The 18,892-nt window shown below is 38.1% G+C and overlaps 4 non-coding genes across 4 annotated transcripts; all 4 read right to left on the reverse strand.

The window, feature by feature from the left end:
• Nucleotides 1–8,880: 8,880 nt before the first annotated feature.
• trnai-aau lies at nt 8,881–8,954 on the reverse strand. Its single transcript has one exon. It is a non-coding gene; the product is annotated as a tRNA-Ile (tRNA).
• A 4,822-nt stretch (nt 8,955–13,776) lies between these two features.
• Nucleotides 13,777–13,850, reverse strand: trnai-aau. Its single transcript has one exon. It is a non-coding gene; the product is annotated as a tRNA-Ile (tRNA).
• A 1,975-nt stretch (nt 13,851–15,825) lies between these two features.
• Nucleotides 15,826–15,899, reverse strand: trnai-aau. The gene has a single exon. It is a non-coding gene; the product is annotated as a tRNA-Ile (tRNA).
• Nucleotides 15,900–17,882: 1,983 nt separating this feature from the next.
• Nucleotides 17,883–17,956, reverse strand: trnai-aau. The gene has a single exon. It is a non-coding gene; the product is annotated as a tRNA-Ile (tRNA).
• Between the last annotated feature and the right edge of the window lie 936 nt (nt 17,957–18,892).

Below are 18,892 nucleotides of genomic sequence, written 5' to 3' on the forward strand. Positions count from 1 at the left end.
GGTCAGTAATAAATAAAACACACAGTTTGAAAGGGGAGTGATTAGTAACATATGCATCAATAAAAAGAAAGGATGTAGACTAGGTAAGATACAGAGAGGAGAGAGGAGTTGATCAAATATGTGTTATTGCTTGTGAGAATATTCTAATGGTTTTCTGATGATTGAAATATATACAGTTCTGTTTCATATGAGTGTTGAGAGCTGTATCCATACATCTCTTCATGTTGCCTTCAAAGTGCACCAGATTGATGCTTTAAATTCAATGTAAAGAAACACATCAGGTTCACATGGAGAGGACACTAGATCCATCTGCACACTCATCATACACACTACACACTTCTCTTGGCCTTGTTAACACCACAGTCCCTAAAGTATTTGTAGAAAGGCAGGAAATGGAATTAAATGGAGAACATGTCTCATTGGGGAGGACCCGTTTTGTGTCCCCCCACTTCTCAAACGAATGTTACACCCTTGTTGAAAACAAACTCTTATGTCCTTATCTCTTATCAAAGTTACAAAGAATTATAAAAAAACATGTACTTAAGCACATCCCAACCACACACACACACAACAACACACACAAACAACAACACACACACACACACACACAACAACACACACAAACAACAACACACAAACAACAACACACACACACAACAACACACCACAACACACACACATACACACCACACAAACACACACATCAAACACACACACACAAACACGTACACACACACACCACACACACATACATACACACTCATACACGCACACACACACGTACACACACACATACACGCACACACCACCAGCGATAAGGACAGGGAGCTCTTGCACAACTGACACACTCTCTAAAGACACTCTCTGTGTGGCCTCCGGAGAAAACAACTCTTAATGTCTGAATATAAAGACGATGAAGGGGAGATCAATCAATATATATATTTACCCAAAGAAAATAGAATACAACTCTGATGTGTGTGTGTGTGTGTGTGTGTGTGTGTGTGTGTGTGTGTGTGTGTGTGTGTGTGTGTGTGTGTGTGTGTGTGTGTGTGTGTGTGTGTGTGTGTGTGTGTGTGTGTGTGTGTGTGTGTGTGTAGAGGGCATGTGAGGGCCCACTAACCCTCATGTAAGATCCAGCAGCATGGCCAACATCACTGCGTAGAGACCTTTATATATACATATGGTAGAGACACAGAAATAAAGAGCAACATAGAAACCACGTTTGAAACACCGTGTGCACGGCGGCACAATCACTGGGAACACAGCACTCAGGAGCAAGGCACACATTCACAATAACAAAACAAAGCAGCTTTGCTTGGGCCTTAAACTTGGGCAACCGCTGACCGAGCAGAAAACACAGAATACAGAGTAAGCACCACGATGTTTATTCCACATGCAAACCATCTCCCTACTGCGTGATGCTTTTCAGGTTCCCACATTCTGCAGCGGAGACCCCGAGAGTTAAGGCAGACTTAAATGCCCCATGACACTTGGCATGGCTACCAGGGTCTTGTGGAAGGTGGTGAGGACTGAGGAGTGTATGAATGGTCCATTCCCCATCACCTCGGGGCGTATAGAGCCTTCAATTGTGTGCAAAGAAACAGTTTGAACACAACATACTCGGCTTCTACAAGTTTAGTGCTGCTCAGTTCCTGATTGGTCTGAATGTGGGCTGATCACAAATCACAAAAGTCTGTACAACACATGTGGAGTATTTTACGTAGGATATATTTAATACATTTGAATTACTATCTAAGATCACACACATCGTAGCATTAAAGTGCACCGTGTGTGTGTGTGTGTGTGTGTGTGTGTGTGTGTGTGTGTGTGTGTGTGTGTGTGTGTGTGTGTGTGTGTGTGTGTGTGTGTGTGTGTGTGTGTGTGTGTGTGTGTGTGTGTGTGTGTGTCTTGCTGTCAGTGTTTACGAGTAGTTTTTTCTTGAGAGATCACAAAGATATTTGAATATAATAAATAATAAAGTGGATTCTTACCTGAGCTACAGACCAGTAGCATCATCAGCAGCAGCAGGTGATCCATGTCTCTCTTCTGTCTCTCTCTCTCTCTCTCTCTCTCTCTCTCTCTCTCTCTCTCTCTCTCTCTCTCTCTCTCTTTATTCTGAGCATCTCATGTGTTGTCCTCGCATTATATCAGCGTAAAGCGAGAGGTGGAGTCTCTCTGGAAGCATATCTGATGGTATGGATATGGTATTGATATCTGATCGTTACATGTCAAATCATCACATCAGAGGCTGAACATGATCCTATTTTGAGGGAAATGACCCAACGCTAGTCTTTAGAAGGAGAACAAGTAAACGTAAATGTTTAATTTAAAATAACAAACTCTTTACACAGATACAGAATAACTAACATTGGGGTTTGCTGCTTAACATTTTTAATCAAACAACTAAAGAACTAAAAGCCTGACTGAACAAAGGCAGCTGCAAAAAACAAAGTGTGTAGAAAAGTAGAAGAAGGACTCTTCAGAGATCAGAGTCACAGAGCAGAGGACCAGAGTCCGGGGAGGAACAGGTTCAGGTGGAACCCGCTTGGTTCTGACTATGGAGTGGTTACTGTATGTAATCCTCATTAACCTGTTAAGCCCGAGAGCCCCCGGTACCAGAGCCTGCGGGTCTTTTCTCACGAAACTGTGTCTCAGGGCTTCTTAACTATAGTATTCTTTCTTTTTATTCATGCATATTTTACTAATCACTCTAATGTTTTTTCACTGTCCTATAGTACACATTGGAATGATCTCTTACTCATTTAGTGATATTCACACTGAAGAGAATGATTTGCCCTAGACTTCTGAGAGAGTCAATTACGTATAATACATATTTTACATATATTATATATTTATTTATTTATTTATATAGTCTTGAAGTTACAACCGGCTCTTTGAGTGCAAACTTAATGCTGATGTGGCCCGAGATTAAATGGAGTTTAACCCCCCTGCATTAGGATGTTGATGTTATTGAAGACCACTTTTGACCAGACTACGACACAGGTAAGCCATGTTAGCGTTTTTAGCTACCTAGCGCCACATGTTTTGATGTCTGTTTTTGTTTATAAAGTCGCGAGTTCGTATCATTGAGTGATAATGTCTGTACCCATCGATTCTCTGTCATCTCACTATCAGATCGATAAATAATGAGGTTTTATGAGTGAGTTTCGGTACAGTAAATCTGTTAGCATTTTTCACTCGTTGATAATTCAGAGGCTCAGCGTTAGCATTGTGGGGTTTTTTTGAAAAAAAAATATATATATCAGTTTGAGTTTCTTCCCGTTAAGTGGATATAAAACATTCATAGTTTATTAAATGAACATGCCCTCAGACACTTTTTCCTGCAAGATGTTGCGGGAGGGCGTCGGTACCGGGGTCTCTCGGGCTTAACAGGTTAAGACTCAGAAAACCGGTTCTTATCTATCATGCAATAGCTTCCATGATATGATGAGAGGTGTTGTGCAATATGCTGCATGTCCTTATCGTGTGTGTGTGTGTGTGTGTGTGTGTGTGTGTGTGTGTGTGTGTGTGTGTGTGTGTGTGTGTGTGTGTGTGTGTGTGTGTGTGTGTGTGTGTGTGTGTGTGTGTGTGTGTGGGTGTGGGTGTTTGTGATGTGCTTCAGTACATTTTTTTTTTATAATTCTCTTTAACTTTGATAAGATCACATTAAGACCACATGACGTGTTTGAAACAGTTCAGTAGGAGACCAATTTAGACCGTTTCCTGTCTCCGTGACAACCAGGGCGCCCTATCAGATTCAAGCTGTCAGTGTGAGCAACAACTTGTGAGGCGTTCAGGTCTGAGGATGCCTTCAGGTAATTTATAATAATTATAATAATAATACATTTAATTTATATAGCACACTTTAAAAACAATGTCATCTCAAGGTGCTTCACAAAGCTATCAGGAGAAAATAATAAAACAAATCAAATAAAAATATATCATAATGAACTGTAGAAACTCACACTCATTGACCGGCCCATTTTCTGTGGAGAACGTTTTCAATGACCACACACTGCACACACACACCCCACACACATCCCCCACCCGTTGTTGTGAGTGTGGACGGTCGGAGCATATATAACGTTAGCTTAGCCAAGCTCCATTTAGAAAACACGCATTTTTAAAAGGGTCTGCAGACTTGTCAAAGCGTTAATTCATGGTTTTTACTAACCGGTATCAGTATGTTGTTAATTCGGCATCATTTTTAAACGTGTATTACAATTAAATCACGGTAAAATATGTTCATCTTGTTGTAGTTGTAGCCCCCTTGCCAGCGATTCTCTCTCTAGTTTAGCATACTCAGCCCGACTCAGCCTGGTTGTTCCTGGCCCTAGAACCACGATTTTATGGGGCCAGAAAAACTGTGAATTAGGACCCGCTAGCCGGTACTAGGCCAAGTGGAAACGCAACCAAAAACGGGCCCCGCACGGCTCGACACTGTCTGTGTTATGGTGAATACAGTCGCTGGTTTATTTATGTCTGTAGGCCGTTGTTATGAGTGTGGAGTGAGCATATACAACTTTAGCTTAGCCTGGTCGACCCAATCTCCATTCAGAAAACAAGCATTCTAAAAGGTTTTTCGCCTGCCGTCTGTCTGCAGACTTGTCAAAGCATTAATTCATGGTTTTTACTAACCGGTATCAGTATGTTGTTACGTCGGCATCATTTAGAAACGTGTATTACAATTTAATCACGGTAAAATATGTTCATTTTGTTGTAGTTGTAGCTCCCGAGCCAGCGCGTCTTGTTTGAATGATGCGAGTAAACACAGCTGGCAGCCGCGGTGAAACTCGAGCGACTAGAGCGATGCGATAGGAGCGTTTAGAGCGAAGCGAATATTCGCATCGCGTCCGTTCTGAACGCAGCATTAAAGCGAGCTCCGCGCTGCACTGGAAACGCGCCATTACATCACCAGAAGTCCTAATTGAAGGGGTAATTTCTCCCGAAAAAAATGTTTTTACTCACTATATCAACAGCCCCATCAAAAATATTTTCCACCAGCCGCCACTGCTTGTAACTCTCTGATACCACCCAATGAATGCACTGACTTGCTTGTAGAACCACGCTACACAAAACAGATGGCAACACCTATAACAACTATTTAAAAAAGCGGCTACTGTATCGACATTTTAAAATTATATTTAAAGAAAAGGCCCTGACAAAACAGCAGGGCTATATTTCAGTAACTATTAACTATAGAAAAGACAGCAACAGCTGACATCAAATCTTTGCTGTGCCTAGGATAATCATAAATAAATAACATAGTGAAAATAAACATATTGCAATGCTCAAAACAGCAGAATCCAACCGTCTCTAATCCTTGGATATTATACATGTCACTGCTTGCATGCACGGAGCAGCTGTAGCGCGGAGATCATCATTATCATCATTCTGTCTTAGTATTACTTAACAAAAAAACGGCTCGTTCGCGGGAGAGAGCCGGCTCCAGTCTTTCACTTAAAAGAGCCGGGCTCTTTGAGCCGGCTCGTTCGCGACCGACACATCACTACACTGGAGAGAGACAGAGGATCTAGAAAAATGCCACGCAGCAATTCATCTGAAGTTTTATTGTTTTAACGTTGAAATGGACAAATTAACAAGACAAACATGTCGCTGATGACGATGACCTAATATTTTATTTCTAAGAAAAATATATGCAAGAGGGGCAGTGGCGTTTCTATATGTACAAAAGTGGTGGGGCACAACAAACTTAGATGTCTATATATAAGCGTCTGTATAGAGGTTCATGGCTGGCGAGGCACTGGCCTCTTCAGGTTTACAAATATTATATTTTGACCTGAATCAAAATATAATATTATTTTCAAAAGCCTCTTTAGTCTGATGCTACATTTAAATATTGAATTGTTCTCTCTTAGTAAGATCCCATTTTCAATAATTGTCTTACCTTGACTTGAAGATTAAGTCCATTTGCCTATCCTTTTGGACAAAAATCTCGGTGGGTGTGTGTCTACAGAAGGTCCAGTTGTGATAGACACGGTTCTCCACTGGTGTTAACGGGCTGAAGTGTTGTGTAGACTCACATCAATGTTGTTAATGCTCTAAAAACATACTTAAGAAAAACCCTTTATTTGTACATTTGTCATCATGATTTAATTACAAGAAAATGTTGTTCAATTGCATTTTAAAATAAAAACAAATATGGTCTTTATTTATAATTGTGATCCAACAAAGGTAAAGGGCAAATATGAACCTTATAAGCTGTTTGTACGGCTTGTAGTTGGGATAAAGGGAACATCTGTTGATATGTTTACATCCAATTATTTGGTGGTGTTCATTTACAAACCCAGTAGCTCAGCGGGAATCCAGACCCCGAACACCGGCAGAATAACAACGATATGAACGCCATCCAAGGGTTAAAGTGAACTCAGATAAACAGGAACACTCTCAGGGGGCTCTAGAAGTTACAGCACCCCCTCACTGTATATGTGCAAAGCGTGTAAATATAGAATGATGCAGCACACTGGTATTCTTAACCTGTATATAGCATGACATGTTGAAACCTATATGTTGATTGTATGCACGTGTCAGAGTCCCGTGAACAGTGTGTGTTTACTGAGGGAGTGAGACATCAGAGAGCACAGTTAGCATGCTGCTATCTCTCTGTCAGATCTCAGCTGTCACCAGGAAGTGAAGGGGGGGGGGGATCAGTCCCTGCTGTCACTCTGTTCTCAGGAACTAACTCAATATTCTCTGATCCATCCCATAAAGTGCATGTAGAGTCTGACCTCTGAGAAAACCGTATAAAAGTAAACTCAATCCTTTGAAACACTTCTTGCCTCCATAAGAAATGTGAGTGTGTCCTTAGAGTGTCTCAGTTGTGCAATACGCTGCATGTCCTTATCACTGGTGGTGTGTGTGTGTGTGTGTGTGTGTGTGTGTGTGTGTGTGTGTGTGTGTGTGTGTGTGTGTGTGTTTGGTTGTGATGAGCTTTTCTGCATGTTTTTTTATGATTATTTGTAACTTTGATAAGACCATATTAGGACCGCATGTCGACTGCAACATTTGAGACACATTTAAAAACATTATAATGTTACCTAAGACAAAAGAAAGACCCCCACAGAATCAAAGTGTTTTTGGGATTCAAGCTTAACTTCATCTTTATCAACATATCATCATTTAATAGGTGTTAGGCGTAATTAGTACCTCTAGCTGACAAAAGAATGTAGTGGAGACAAACACTATATTTCTGTCTGAACTGAAAAGGAGTGGAAGATTAAAAAAGCTTAACATGATAATACTCCATTAAAGTATATTAAATGTACACTTCATGTACACTCAGATATTGTACTTGAGTAAAAGTAGAAGTACTCAGATCTTGTACTTGAGTAAAAGTAGAAGTACTCAGATATTGTACTTGAGTAAAAGTAGAAGTACACAGATCATGTACTTGAGTAAAAGTAGAAGTACACAGATCATGTACTTGAGTAAAAGTAGAAGTACTCAGATATTGTACTTGAGTAAAAGTAGAAGTACTCAGATCTTGTACTTGAGTAAAAGTAGAAGTACACAGATCATGTACTTGAGTAAAAGTAGAAGTACACAGATCATGTACTTGAGTAAAAGTAGAAGTACTCAGATCTTGTACTTGAGTAAAAGTAGAAGTACTCAGATCTTGTACTTGAGTAAAAGTAGAAGTACACAGATCATGTACTTGAGTAAAAGTAGAAGTACACAGATCATGTACTTGAGTAAAAGTAGAAGTTCACAGATCATGTACTTGAGTAAAAGTAGAAGTACTCAGACCTTGTACTTGAGAAAATGGGAGGTTTCTCCCATTTTTCCCTTTAAACTGTGGGGGGTTTTTTCTCCGGAAGTTTTTCCTTGTACGACGTGAGGGTCTAAGGACAGAGGGTCTAAGGACAGAGGGTGTCATTTTCTCATACTGATATTCTGCACAAACTGTGCTGCTGTATTTACTGTAAAGTGTCCTTACTGTAAGGTAATTATTATATGTACAGCACTTTGTCTCGACCAAAAATCGTTTTCAAAATGTGCTGTATAAATAAAACTTGATTTGATTTGCTTTGATTTTAGTAGAAGTAGCCTACTCAGATCTTGTACTTGAGTAAAAGTACTCAGATCTTGTACTTGAGTAAAAGTAGAAGTACTCAGATCTTGTACTTGAGTAAAAGTAGAAGTACTCAGATCTTGTACTTGAGTAAAAGTAGAAGTACTCAGATCTTGTACTTGAGTAAAAGTAGAAGTACTCAGATCTTGTACTTGAGTAAAAGTAGAAGTACTCAGATCTTGTACTTGAGTAAAAGTAGAAGTACTCTGATCTTGTACTTGAGTAAAAGTAGAAGTACTCAGATCTTGTACTTGAGTAAAAATGTTAATGTTTAATCACCAGAGTAAGGGGGGAGAAACGAACATGACAGAAGGGCTAAGTTAAGGGAACAACCTGATTGATCTTAATTGATTAATATTGAATTCTCTAGGTGGCTTTAGCTCAAGTGTTAAATGGATGTCTATCAACCTGAAGGTCACTGGTTCACTTCCATCTCAGATCACATGCAACCAACAAGCCTATGGTGACTGTGATTTAAAATAGGTATAATGTAAAATGAATGACGAAACAAATGACTGAGCACAGCCAAAGAAAAAACATGTTACCCTTGACTTACACAGACTAAACATCTGTTTATTTCATTATGTATATCAACATTCATACATTTCTGCAATACATGTTATTATTGTATTTAGTTTAGTGTTTTTATTTATTTTATTCTTTCTTTATTATGCATTTATTTCTATTGTAAATGTAAGTTTTCATTTGTAGAAATACTTTTAACCCGTTAAATAACTTTAGATAGACACTTATTTACAGCAACGCTACGTGTGAGAGAAAACATACAGTGGCCAGTACGGGTATCGAACCCGCAATCTTCACATTATTAGCACGACGCTCTAACCAACTGAGCTAACCGGCCATGAGAAGACTCGATAGTGACGTAATAAAACAATCAAGTAATAAACGAAACCTACAGAACCGAAAGGTAAATATCCCTGGTTGCTATCTCGTCAGGGTTAGGGTTAGGTGTACAACTGTTATTGAGCAGTGACCCCTACTGGAGGTGTAAGATATTGCACTTTAAAATTCTTCTCATGTAATCATCCCATAAGGACTGATGCAGGTAAAAGACGTTTAAACAAGTAGCTCTCACATAAAAAGGTTATTTTTACACATTGGCTAAATCATCCTTATTTTGGTATGGAGTCAATAGAGGGTCAAATGTCTTGGAGCTATGTATCACCATTTCTGTGTGTGAAAACGTTATGAATAATACATTCTATTCATGATATCTATAAATGTGTGAACATTATTTAAACAAATAGGTTTTCCTTTTTGAATCTTTAGGAAGATCTGTAGCTCCGCATCACATTTTGCGAACAAATAAAAACATGTTTGCATAAATCATTTTGATACGTGCGAGTGCATAAAGAACATGTCCTCAAGGGTTTTCATTTACACATATGGTTTTAGTTATGGAGGACCGAACATGACATAAGTATAAATAAATAAATGCATGAATAAAACAAAAATAAATACAGGAATAATGAATTTCAGATTTTTCCAGCACAGTCACCATAGCCTCGTTGCTTTGGATCTTCACGTTGACAGACATCTCTTTACCCCTTGAGCTAAAACCACCTGTTTTCATTAAAATCTTTACAATTGGGCTTATCCAGTCAAAAGAACTTAATGTGTTGAATGTAGAAGGTATAAGAAGTGGGAATACAGTGTAAAAAGATCAAAACTTGGAATCCACTCGGATATAATTTAGTTTTTCTCCACTCTTCCTCCAACTAAAGATGGAGAAAGGCTGGAGATGGATTTAACAACAATGACAGGGTTCGAAACACCCGTTTTCAGTTTTTGGCCAGCTACAACTGTATTAACACTCATTATTGTCCATTTCTAGAATATGTATTTAGCATGTGATGATCTGCTCAAAGATAGAAGTGCTCTGTGTTTCTCCTTGTTCACAAAGATTCCAAATTAAAGGGAGAATTGTATTATAGCAATTCAAAGATATTGTTAAAGGCACCTCACTACGTACACGTGTTAAAACTTGTCAGAGGAATTTAAAGTACAATAGTTATTAATGTTGTCGTATCCACAGAATACAAGGCGACCCACCAAACAACATTGCGTAAAAGCTGCATGCCGCTTTAATGTGCATTGTGTGCGTAAAGGTACAAATACACGTGAGAAAACGTCACGGCAACAGATGGGCGATCATGCTTGAAAACTATATTAGTGGCCTAGAGGTCTAAGCATTACTTTAACATGCAGCAACCTAACGTTCAACACCCAGTAGCAGAGGTGTGGACTCGAGTCAGACTCGAGTCACACATTTTATGACTTGAGACTCGACTTGACAACATCACAAAAGACTTGCGACTCGACTTGGACTTGAACACCAATGACTCGGGACTTGACTTGGACTTGAGCCTTCTAACTTGAGGTGACTTGCTACTTTAATTCAGAGGTCTCCAACACGCCGATCGCGAGCTACCGCTAGAAGAGCAGACTCCCGTCGGGGAAAGCAGACTCTTCAGCCGCTCCTACTCTTGCTGAGAATCCTTGCAGGCAGGGGCGGGTCTTTATTTAGCTGGGCCACCATGCGGACAATCATATGCGAGGACACACTAGGATCATACCATTATGTGAAAGAAGGGTGGGGGCACAGCATGTGCAGAGCGACGGGGAGACGGGGAGCCGGATTTAAATGCAAGCGCGTCGGAAAAAAGTCAAGAAATGAGCGAAAACCGAAAAAAGAAGCAGCATCTGGCTGCTTTTCAATGATATTGGAGAAAGCAAAGCTGAGTGCAGGATTTGTCAAATGAAAATAACCTTCAGAGCAGGGTAAACACTCAGGATTGATTGTCAGAGGTGGGAGAAGTTCAGACAATTAAAAAAAGTTACAATCAGGGTTCCCGCGGGGTCTTAACAAGTCTTAAAAAGTCTTACATTTGATAATCAGAATTGAAGGCCTTAAAAAGGTCTTAAATATGATTCAGAAGGTCTTAAAAATTATCGGATTTGAAAGGTACTTCTATGTTGCGATAGCGTCTAAATGTGTTTTGGGGGAAATGTCCGGGCTGCAAAGTAACCAGTACGGTAATAGCCTTTCAGTTCCCCCCAACAATTTGTATTGAATTAAATCAACATGGAACCAGTAATCACTAACTTTGTTTCCCCCGGCCCCTTGTTGGAGAACACCCAGCTAGTAACCTAGCAACCAAGCTTCAGCTCATGTAGCCTATCTTCGAATCTACTTACAAATAAATATGGGGAAGTGTAAGTTCAACCGTATTTGGTTGGAAAACATCTAATTTAGTGCTTGGTTGAAACCAGTGGAGGGAACGTGTTTGAAGCCCGCTGCACCTTTTGCAAAATAAATTAGCGTTTGTTTTGCTAATGTAGCGTTAGCTAGTGCAGCAGCAGCTAGTGTAGCGTTAGCTAGTGCAGCAGCAGCTAATGCAGCGTTAGCTAGTGCAGCAGCAGCTAATGCAGCGTTAGCTACTAGCTAGTGCAGCAGCTCCCGCAACAACACCGGGGGACCTCCGGGCTAAGTTTGGGTCTACGTCAACCCTAAAAGCGGAGGTGCTGTAGACGCTAAATACCGTAGCTAAACACCAATCATACAACAGCAACGATGAAATAGTGTAGCCAAGGCAGCAGAGCTCTGAATATAGCTCTTGTCACTCTCTCTCAGAGACACACACACACACACACACACACACACACACACACACACACACACACACACACACACACACACACACACACACACACACACACACACACACACACTAGGGCTGCTCGATTATGGCAATAATTAAGATTATGTTGGTCAATAATTAATATCACGATTATTAAATATGATTATTCATTGACTTTGAAAACATCCATTTATTGAACTTTAAAACAGATAATAATTTGAACAGTATCTTTTTAACTGTTGATTACCCTGAACGTATAATTCAACTGAAAAACCAATACAACAATTAATTAAATAAATGATACATTACTAAAAAATTAATTAGATCAAATATGTTGTAGTGCACTGTCACAACCTAGCAAAGCAAAATAATCGTTTTTTACGATTATGTTGTTTTCGTAATTGTGGCAGGCCAAAATCGTAATTGCGATTAAAATATGATTAATTGCACAGCCCTAACACACACACACACACACACTCAAGCACACACAGACGCACACACATACACACACTTTTTGTCTAACACACTAACACAGTTCTGTACTGTTACGCTGTTGTGTTCAGTCACTGTTCTTATGTTGAACATGAATACATTTACTTTGTAAGTGATTATGGGACGTATTTCTTCTTTATATACATTTTCCTTCATACTTTATTGCCGTGAAATAGGTCTTAAATTCTATTCAAAGTGGTCTTAAAAAGGTGTTAAAAAGTCTTAAATTTGAGTTGGCGAAACCTGCAGGAACCCTGTACAATAAAAAGTCCTGCATTCAAAATGTTACAAGTAAAAGTACAAAAGTATTAGCATCAATATATACTTAAAGTACCACCTGCAGAGGGATCTAGATTCAGGTGTTCTTTTCCCCATAGAGACCGCCTCGCTGCACATTATCCCTTGCATAAAGATAGATTGTGGGTCCCTTATAACATGTTGTACACAGTAGAAATAAACATTCTGGTTACCTCAACATCAGGGATCTTATCCATTAAACTCCTTCTGAATCAAACCGTCACGGTAGCCTTACCTTACTGATCCCTCTTAAATTAGAAAAACACACGTTACTTTACCAGCAGAGAGAAAATGGATTATTAAATTATTAATGTGACTAATAAAGAGCAATTTGATTATTAAGTATTATTCTGTTGATCGATGTCATTACATTTGGTGAAAAACACATAATGACTTGTTTATGACTCGTTTTGTCAAAGTTTAGGACTTGACTTGAACTGGCCCATCCTGACTTGAGACTTGACTTGGACTTGAGCGCAAAGACTTGAGACTTGACTCGGACTTGCAAAACAATGACTTGAGACTTGACTCGGACTTGAGCGCAAAGACTTGAGACTTGACTCGGACTTGCAAAACAATGACTTGAGACTTGACTCGGACTTGAGCGCAAAGACTTGAGACTTGACTCGGACTTGCAAAACAATGACTTGGTCCCACCTCTGCCCAGTAGTAACGACAAGTTTGGTCTTCAGCTTCTCAAAGTCACTTATAATTTGACATTATATCTGTTAAATCATCAGGTAAGCCATCAGAGTAAGATAAACTACGAATGTTGATTATATTACTGGTGGGGAACTGTAAGCACAGGAGCAATAATGAGCTAGAGAATTGCTGTAAGAAGAACATTATAATCAGAGATTAAGTGATGTAACATAGATATAATGAACAATGAATGGGAAAACAAATGGCTGAGCATAGCCAAAGAAAAACATGTTACCCTTGACTTACACAGACTAAACATCTGTTTATTTCAATATTTATTTAATTCATTATTTATGTCAACATTTATAATTTCTGTGTTAAGCAATATATTTAGTTATTATTGTATTTAGTTTAGTGTTTCTATTTTATTCATTATGCATTTGTTTCTATTGTAAATGTAATTTTTCAATTGTGGAAATAATTGTAACCCTGTTTAGATAGAGACTTATTTGCAGTTACTTGCTCATTTCATTTGCGTTTTTATCCACCCCGCAAATTTGACTAATTCTACGTGTGAGAGAAAACATACAGTGGCCAGTACGGGTATCGAACCCGCGACCTTCGCGTTATTAGCACGACGCTCTAACCAACTGAGCTAACCGGCCATGAGAAGACTCGGTAGTGACGTAATAAAACAATCAAGTAATAAACGAAACCTACAGAACCGAAAGGTAAATATCCCTGGTTGCTATCTCCTCAGGGTTAGGGTTAGGTGTACAACTGTTATTGAGCAGTGACCCCTACTGGAGATGTAAGATATTGCACTTTACAATTCTTCTCATGTAATCATCCCATAAGGACTGATGTAGGTAAAAGACCTTTAAACAAGTAGCTCTCACATAAAAAGGTTATTTTTACACATTGGCTAAATCATCCTTATTTTGGTATGGAGTCAATAGAGGGTCAAATGTCTTGGAGCTATGTATCACCATTTCTGTGTGTGAAAACGTTATGAATAATACATTCTATTCATGATATCTATGAATGTGTGAACATTATTTAAACAAATGGGTTTTCCTTTTCGAATCTTTAGGAAGATCTGTAGCTCCGCATCACATTTTGCGAACTAATAAAAACATGTTTGCATAAATCATTTTGATACGTGCGAGTGCATAAAGAACATGTTCTCAAGGGTTTTCTTTTACATATATGGTTTTAATTATGAAGGACCGAACATGACATAAGTATAAATAAATAAATGCATGAATAAAACAAAAATAAATACAGGAATAATGAATTTCAGATTTTTACAGCACAGCCACCATAGCCTCGTTGCTTTGGATCTTCACGTTGATAGACATCTCTTTACCCCTTGAGCTAAAACCACCTGTAGAGATTTCATTAAAATCTTTACAATTGGGCTTCTACAGTCAAAAGAACTTAATGTGTTGAATGTAGAAGGTATAAGAAGTGGGAATACAGTGTAAAAAGATCAAAACTTGGAATCCACTCGGATATAATTTAGTTTTTCTCCACTCTTCCTCCAACTAAAGATGGAGAAAGGCTGGAGATGGATTTAACAACAATGACAGGGTTCGAAACACCCGTTTTCAGTTGTTGGCCAGCTACAACTTTAACACTCATTATTGTCCATTTCCAGAATATGTATTTAGCATGTGATGATCTGCTCAAAGATAGAAGTGCTCTGTGTTTCTCCTTGTTCACAAAGATTCAAAATGAAAGGGGGATTTGTATTATAGCAATTCAAAGATATTGTTAAAGACACCTCACTACGTACACGTGTTAAAACTTGTCAGAGGAATTTAAAGTAAAATAGTTATTAATGTTGTCGTATCCACAGAATACAAGGCGACCCACCAAACAACATTGCGTAAAAGCTGCATGCCGCTTTAATGTGCATTGTGTGCGTAAAGGTACAAATACACGTGAGAAAACGTCACGGCAACAGATGGGCGATCATGCTTGAAAACTATATTAGTGGCCTAGAAGTCTAAGCATTACTTTAACATGCAGCAACCTAACGTTCAACACCCAGTAGTAACGACAAGTTTGGTCTTCAGCTTCTCAAAGTCACTTATAATTTGACATTATATCTGTTAAATCATCAGGTAAGCCATCAGAGTAAGATGAACTATGAATGTTGATTATATTTCTGGTGGGGAACTGTAAGCACAGGAGCAATAATGAGCTAGAGAATTGCAAGAAGAACATTATAATCAGAGATTAAGTGATTTAACATAGATATAATGAACAATGAATGGGAAACAAATGGCTGAGCATAGCCAAAAAAAAATATGTTACCCTTGACTTACACAGACTAAACATCTGTTTATTTCAATATTTATTTAATTCATTATTTATGTCAACATTTACACATTTCTGTGTTAAGTCATATATTTAGTTATTATTGTATTTAGTTTAGTGTTTCTATTTTATTCTTTCTTTATTATACATTTGTTTCTATTGTAAATGTCATTTTTCAATTGTGGAAATAATTGTAACCCTGTTTAGATAGAGACTTATTTGCAGTTACTTACTTATTTCATTTGCTTTCTTATCCACCCCGTTTGATAGTCTGGTCAAATTTGACTAATTCTACTTGTGAGAGAAAACATACAGTGGCCAGTACGGGTATCGAACCCGCGACCTTCGCGTTATTAGCACGACGCTCTAACAAACTGAGCTAACCGGCCATGAGAGGACTCAGTAGTGACGTAATAAAACACTTAAGTAATAAACAAAACCTACAGAACCGAAAGGTAAATATCCCTGGTTGCTTTCTCGTCAGGGTTAGGGTTAGGTGTACAACTGTTATTGAGCAGTGACCCCTACTGGAGATGTAAGATATTGCACTTTAAAATTCTTCTCATGTAATCATCCCATAAGGACTGATGTAGGTAAAAGACGTTTAAACAAGTAGCTCTCACATAAAAAGGTTATTTTCACACATTGGCTAAATCATCCTTATTTTGGTATGGAGTCAACAGAGGGTCAAATGTCTTGGAGCTATGTATCACCATTTCTGTGTGTGAAAACGTTATGAATAATACATTCTATTCATGATATCTATAAATGTGTGAACATTATTTAAACAAATAGGTTTTCCTTTTTGAATCTTTAGGAAGATCTGTAGCTCCGCATCACATTTTGTGAACAAATAAAAACATGTTTGCATAAATCATTTTGATACGTGCGAGTGCATAAAGAACATGTCCTCAAGGGTTTTCATTTACACATATGGTTTTAATTATGAAGGACTGAACATGACATAAGTATAAATAAATAAATGCATGAATAAAACAAAAATAAATACAGGAATAATGAATTTCAGATTTTTACAGCACAGCCACCATAGCCTCGTTGCTTTGGATCTTCACGTTGATAGACATCTCTTTACCCCTTGAGCTAAAAACCAGCTGTAGAGATTTCATTAAAATCTTTACAATTGGGCTTCTACAGTCAAAAGAACTTAATGTGTTGAATGTAGAAGGTATAAGAAGTGGGAATACAGTGTAAAAAGATCAAAACTTGGAATCCACTCGGATATAATTTAGTTTTTCTCCACTCTTCCTCCAACTAAAGATGGAGAAAGGCTGGAGATGGATTTAACAACAATGACAGGGTTCGAAACACCCGTTTTCAGTTGTTGGCCAGCTACAACTGTATTAACACTCATTATTGTCCATTTCCAGAATATTTATTTAGCATGTGATGATCTGCTCAAAGATAGAAGTGCTCTGTGTTTCTCCTTGTTCACAAAGATTCCAAATTAAAGGGGGATTTGTATTATAGCAATTCAAAGATATTGTTAAAGACACCTCACTACGTACACGTGTTAAAACTGGTCAGAGGAATTTAAAGTACAATAGTTATTAATGTTGTCGTATCCACAGAATACAAGGCGACCCACCAAACAACATTTCGTAAAAGCTGCATGCCGCTTTAATGTGCATTGTGTGCGTAAAGGTACAAATACACGTGAGAAAACGTCACGGCAACAGATGGGCGATCATGCTTGAAAACTATATCAGTGGCCTAGAGGTCTAAGCATTACTTTAACATGCAGCAACCTAACGTTCAACACCCAGTAGTAACGACAAGTTTGGTCTTCAGCTTCTCAAAGTCACTTATAATTTGATGTTATATCTGTTAAATCATCAGGTAAGCCATCAGAGTAAGATGAACTATGAATGTTGATTATATTTCTGGTGGGGAACTGTAAGCACAGGAGCAATAATGAGCTAGAGAATTGCAATAAGAAGAACATTATAATCAGAGATTAAGTGATGTAACATAGATATAATGAACAATGAATGGGAAAACAAATGGCTGAGCATAGCCAAAGAAAAATATGTTACCCTTGACTTACACAGACTAAACATCTGTTTATTTCAATATGTATTTAATTCATTATTTATGTCAAGATTTACACATTTCTGTGTTAAGCAATATATTTAGTTATTATTGTATTTAGTTTAGTGTTTCTATTTTATTCTTTCTTTATTATGCATTTGTTTCTATTGTAAATGTCATTTTTCAATTGTGGAAATAATTGTAACCCTGTTTAGATAGATACTTATTTGCAGTTACTTGCTCATTTCATTTGCTTTCTTATCCACCCCGTTTGATACTCTGGTCAAATTTGACTAATTCTACGTGTGAGAGAAAACATACAGTGGCCAGTACGGGTATCGAACCCGCGACCTTCGCGTTATTAGCACGACGCTCTAACCAACTGAGCTAACCGGCCATGAGAAGACTCGATAGTGACGTAATAAAACAATCAAGTAATAAACGAAACCTACAGAACCGAAAGGTAAATATCCCTGGTTGCTTTCTCCTCAGGGTTAGGGTTAGGTGTTCAACTGTTATTGAGCAGTGACCCCTACTGGAGATGTAAGATATTGCACTTTACAATTCTTCTCATGTAATCATCCCATAAGGACTGATGTAGGTAAAAGACCTTTAAACAAGTAGCTCTCACATAAAAAGGTTATTTTTACACATTGGCTAAATCATCCTTATTTTGGTATGGAGTCAATAGAGGGTCAAATGTCTTGGAGCTATGTATCACCATTTCTGTGTGTGAAAACGTTATGAATAATACATTCTATTCATGATATCTATGAATGTGTGAACATTATTTAAACAAATAGGTTTTCCTTTTTGAATCTTTAGGAAGATCTGTAGCTCCGCATCACATTTTGTGAACAAATAAAAACATGTTTGCATAAATCATTTTGATACGTGCGAGTGCATAAAGAACATGTCCTCAAGGGTTTTCATTTACACATATGGTTTTAATTATGAAGGACCGAACATAACATAAGTATAAATAAATAAATGCATGAATAAAACAAAAATAAATACAGGAATAATGAATTTCAGATTTTTACAGCACAGCCACCATAGCCTCGTTGCTTTGGATCTTCACGTTGATAGACATCTCTTTACCCCTTGAGCTAAAACCAGCTGTAGAGATTTCATTAAAATCTTTACAATTGGGCTTCTACAGTCAAAAGAACTTAATGTGTTGAATGTAGAAGCTATAAGAAGTGGGAATACAGTGTAAAAAGATCAAAACTTGGAATCCATTCGGATATAATTTAGTTTTTCTCCACTCTTCCTCCAACTAAAGATGGAGAAAGGCTGGAGATGGATTTAACAACAATGACAGGGTTCAAAA

This window comes from Gymnodraco acuticeps, unplaced genomic scaffold, assembly GCF_902827175.1.
Source record: "Gymnodraco acuticeps unplaced genomic scaffold, fGymAcu1.1, whole genome shotgun sequence".
NCBI classification, from domain to species: domain Eukaryota; kingdom Metazoa; phylum Chordata; class Actinopteri; order Perciformes; family Bathydraconidae; genus Gymnodraco; species Gymnodraco acuticeps.